The following is a 5,175-nucleotide window of genomic DNA, read 5'->3' on the forward strand; positions in this document are numbered from 1 at the left end:
TTTGTTAGTAAGTATATTAAAACTAGAACCTAAAAACTATTTTAATGTCGTGCAAAATTCTTCTTGCCTTCTATTTGGCTTGACCGTTGAATTTTGGTTTTAGTTATAGTGCCCTGCCCTTATAAAATGAACAAATTTGATGACGAAATTGTACAACGTTATACAATATTAAACGAAGATAACGTAGATTGGACGAAGTTTTTTGCGGATTCTGTTTTGTATCTATGCTTTTGACGAAGCCTGCGCTGTGGATTGATGATGGTTATGGTTAAACAAATGCTTGGATATTAAAATATAAAATACATCACACTTGAATAACATTAGCAATATAATCACTTTTCGACAGATGTATACAATTATTTTGTAATCTGACCTTTACTTGACAAAGTCAAGTAAAACAGCTGAATTTGTAACAAATACTTTAAATAAAAAGATAAATTGTCAATACAATGAATTATATCACGTACTTACAGAACAGGGTTACGAAGCCAAGATTTATCGCACGTATTGAACGCAATCGATTCCATTATGTAAGCGAATCGATCTATCGATCTGTTTCCGCTCGATCTGACGTTTTGCGATATTTGTGTTACTGTCACGTGACAGTGCTCTACATTTTCTGTGTTTATCTGTTAAGGTTAGTTGTGAAAAACGTAAGCTGAAGAATTCCATTGTCAGCTCATATTGTATTCAACAAATATTTTTAACTATTCGTGTGTTTGTGTAAAGGTAAGCCTTCCAACGTAAGGCAAGGCAAGTTTATGACCAATTTTAGGTAAAATTTTGGATTTTGGATTTTTTAAAAAGGTATTATTGTAAAGGCAATGTTGTAACGTTACATCAGTAATGCTGGTACGTTATCCAAACGTCACCTGAATCCTACAAAAAATAGGTTAGAAATATGTTTAATTTATAGTAACTTAGATACTTTTTGCTCACTACACCACCTTGACGAATTATTGTTTCGCTTTATTGTTGTTGGTAGTAAATGCCTGGCATTAAGTTATCCTGTTGTATTTTTTTATGTGAAATATAGTGCAAAATAAATAAATAAAAAGTCACACATTTTTCATGACAATACTGGTCAAAATTAAATAGGGGCCAGTAAGTGTTTTGAACGTTACATGAAAAGCACAACGTGAAAACAGGTTGTTTAGTGCCTCGTTCGTCTAATTTGAACGTCAGGTTAGCTATCTTTTCTGACCTCCAAAACAATCTTGTGCCTGCGAATATATATTTTTGAACATTTTAAAATTAATTTTGATAAGTCCTGAACTAAACTAAAATTAAAAAAAAAAGTGGAAATGGCCTATATTTTGATTGTAATGCGAAAATGAGTAAATCTTTAGTACTTTTAATTATTGGTGGCCGTAAAAATATCAAATTCTTAATCTATCTTGCATTTTACACATCCTGTATTTTTACAAAACGTCCTGTATTTTTTTAAACAGTAAAATAAGGTTTTAGTTGTTATGGCTTATAAACATTGATTAAGTAGTCAATAGTTTCACATATTTCAATAAACATGAAATAAGTTTTCTTGTAATGATGAAAATTCTTCGCAGCCCCTATTTTAATTTGAGTGGTACTTATACACGTTGCCCGTGAGCATTGCGAGAGATTTTAACAGTATATACCTGTACCCCTAGTGTAACTTTGATCGACATCATAACGTGACGAACGCGTTTGCGTTAAGTCTCATTTTGTATAGGATTTTGAGTTTCCAAAACGTCCCGCTTGGCGCGCTCTTTCGAAATCCAATACAAAATGAGACTAAACGCAAACGCGTACGTCACGTTTGGAAATCGAATTTATTTACACTAGGGGTACAGATCATATTTGAAGACTAATATGTCCTATAAACTTTTTTGTAATTCGCCTAACTTCAGAGCTAAAGCCACTTACAAAAAAAAAAATCTTTTATCATCATAAATGTCAAAAAGTGACAAGTAACACTTAGATAAAAGAAAAAGGTTTTACAAAAAATAGTTTAAATTATTTTTGAGTTACAGTTTTACAAATAGCGTTGGTATTTTATGAACAAATACCAACGAAAAAGAAAAAAAAAAAAACATTGTTTTTTTGTGAAGTTGACCTAAACTCATATAACATTTTTTCCTTCTTTTGGCCTCAGAAATGCGTGGTTAAAATATCTCGAGTTCCTCGTGGGCACCTTATATAAGTAAATAATTGTCGTATCCCACACATTGGCAATCAAACTGCACTCATTTTATATCCTCATTGAAACACCTAAACGCGCAGACAAGGACCTTTCCGAATTGCCTAAACTTTTGCACATTCCCATACCGAATAGTTCACACACCCTCATTGCACTTTCAATCTAAGCGTATTTATCTTAAGATTGTTTTTTGTTTGTTGCAGGTAAGGAATCCAGTGGTTAGATGCCGACAGATCGTGACTTATGATTTCATTATTGGCGCGCGCCGTGCGGCGCCTGCGCCTATATTCTTAACACTTTGCGAGTGTTTGGTAAAGGGAGGACATTTGGGCGTTGGTCTTTGGTTGAGAACGTGACATCGTCAGATTGGGAAGTGACGTTTCTAAATAATATGACGCTCTAGGCAGCGTATGGTGGAAAGCAGGCGTAAAAGCCATGACAGGCTGACAAGTCGTGGGTAGTCTCATTTTGTACATTATCAACCGTTAGATCCGTCGCGAGAATAAAGATCTCTGAAGAGTCTGCTCTAATATAAAGCCATAAAAGCCAGAAAAACTTAAATTAAAAAAAATGTATCGGGGTGACAGAAGCGGAAGAAAAGCGTTTTAACAAAAAAAGCAATCGATGAGTTCGATCATAAATAAATTTGCGCATTTTTAGAATCAGATATTTTTAGCTTTAAAAAAATCTAAGATTTGTTTTAGAACTTACATATGTTCGACATTTTTTTTTCTTTTTTTTTTTTTTTTTTCATTCACATTTAAAAATAAATTGAGGTCATTTCTGCTAGCAAAATGTTTTTATTCAGTTGAAGAGTTTTTCCAATACAATAATGAATCTATTTAATCCTGACATGTGCGTTGTAAATTATTTAATGAATTAAGTTATATTTGTTTTTTTATATAAGTATTTGTTTTTGTATGAATTGACATGTTATCAAATATTTATTTAATTGTAATTACTACAAATTTTGATTTTTTAACTTATTATTTTATTTTAACATTATTTTATTTCATTTTTACATTTCACTTATGAATTAATTGTTTAATTTAATCATAGAAAATTTATTTATTTGCTGACATGTCCACTCACTACTTAGTTTAATTAAATTATAAGTATGTAGTTTTCTAACACAATATATTATTGTTAAAGAAATAAATGAATGAATGAGTCAAGAAATCATGTGTTGAATAGATGTCATTACTACAGAAAGGCCGCAAGATTGCGAATTTAATTTTTGGCGACCGTAAATATGGTGATCTAAAAAGCGCTAGAATTTTTCAAAAACTCTGCTGGCTGAACGTACTGTAAAAAAATACTTGAGGATAGTTTGTTTGATACATAGAGATAGTCAACTATACTGGTAACCTTGAGTCAAATGGTCGCCTGCGTTTAAGCGTTGGGAATGACAGTATGCTTGCGACATGGGGATAACACCCTTTCGGTAATTGTTATATGGAGGAGAATGGTAGAACTATTTCAGAGTCATCTAAAATTTATTTAGAGTGCTTTTAATTTTAGAAATATTGCACACGTCTTTTTCTAATACAACCTTATAAAAATAGACTAAGGTCAGGTGGGGTAAGAGAAACCGTATGAGGTAAGGTTTTTTTTTTGCATAAGTTTTAATTTTGAATTATCATTTAATTTAAGTAGTTTTTTTTAATTTAATCTTTACGAGTATGTATATCTGTTTATTTTCCCTAAGACAAGTGTTTCTTTTTTCCCATAGTTACCCCACTTAAGTATAATAAGTTTCCGTTTTTGCCATTTTGGATACAGACCCTAAAAAACACTCATACGATGAATAAAAAAAAAGCAGCTAAGTGCGAGTCGGACTCGCCCATGAAGGGTTCCGTACCATTTATGACGTATTAAAAAAAAACTACTTACTAGATCTCGTTCAAACCAATTTTCGGTGGAAGTTTGCATGGTAATGTATATCATATATTTTTTTTAGATTTTTCATTCTCTTATTTTAGAAGTTACAGGGGGGGGGGACGACACGTTTTACCACTTTGGAAGTGTCTCTCGCGCAAACTATTCAGTTTAGAAAAAAATGATATTAGAAACCTCAATATCATTTTTGAAGACCTATCCATAGATAGCCCACACGTATGGGTTTGATGAAAAAAGATTTTTTGAGTTTCAGTTCTAAGTATGGGGAACCCCCAAAATTTATTGCTTTTTTTCTATTTTTGTGTGAAAAATCTTAATGCGGTTCATAGAATACATCTACTTACCAAGTTTGAACAGTATAGCTCTTATAGTTTCGGAAAAAAGTGGCTGTGACATAATATGACAGACGGACATGACGAATCTATAAGGGTTCCGATTTTTGCCATTTGGCTACGGAACCCTAAAAAGTATAATAACGCATCTTCTTTTATGACCGGTCTGTAGTAGGTAGTGACCCTGCCTATGAAGCCGATGGTCCCGGGTTCAAATCCCGGTAAGGGCATTTATTTGTGTGATACATACGGATATTTGTTCCTGAGTCATGGGTGTTTTCTATGTATCTTCTTCATCCTGGTCGTACCCTCATGGCTGAGGGACGTGAGGACTGTGGACACTCTTCACCAGTGCTCTCCAAGCCGCTCTATCTAGGGCCCGGTGCATGCTAGCCTGAAATGTGGTTTTTGTTTCTGGAGTTATTATGTCCGCCCAACGCATGGCCATGTATACATCCATCCCTACGCTTCCTTGGCATGCGGCCAGTGATTATAAGCTTTTCCAGACTATCTGGACCTGTCCTGATCAGATGGCCGAAGATACCAAGTACACGTTTCTATGGATATAAGTATGTATATATATATATATGTATACGTATGTATATCATCGCCTAGTACCCATAGTACAGTCAGCATCAAAAGTAGCGGATGAAACAACGCGCCAAAAGTATCTGATATTCCGGATAACTTTTTCAAATATAGATAAATTTCTAAAATTCGCGCTCAAAAGTATATCTTTTACAGTCTTAGTTGTTTTATATTAAA

At 33.4% G+C, this 5,175-nt stretch overlaps 1 long non-coding RNA gene across 1 annotated transcript; it reads left to right on the plus strand.

Moving 5' to 3' along the window:
* Positions 1-274: 274 nt before the first annotated feature.
* On the plus strand, positions 275-3,358 carry LOC133519353 (uncharacterized). Its single transcript, XR_009799622.1, has 2 exons — positions 275-637; positions 2,383-3,358. It is a non-coding gene; the product is annotated as an uncharacterized LOC133519353 (long non-coding RNA).
* The last annotated feature ends 1,817 nt before the right edge of the window (positions 3,359-5,175 follow it).

Source organism: Cydia pomonella, chromosome 6 (assembly GCF_033807575.1).
Source record: "Cydia pomonella isolate Wapato2018A chromosome 6, ilCydPomo1, whole genome shotgun sequence".
NCBI lineage: Eukaryota > Metazoa > Arthropoda > Insecta > Lepidoptera > Tortricidae > Cydia > Cydia pomonella.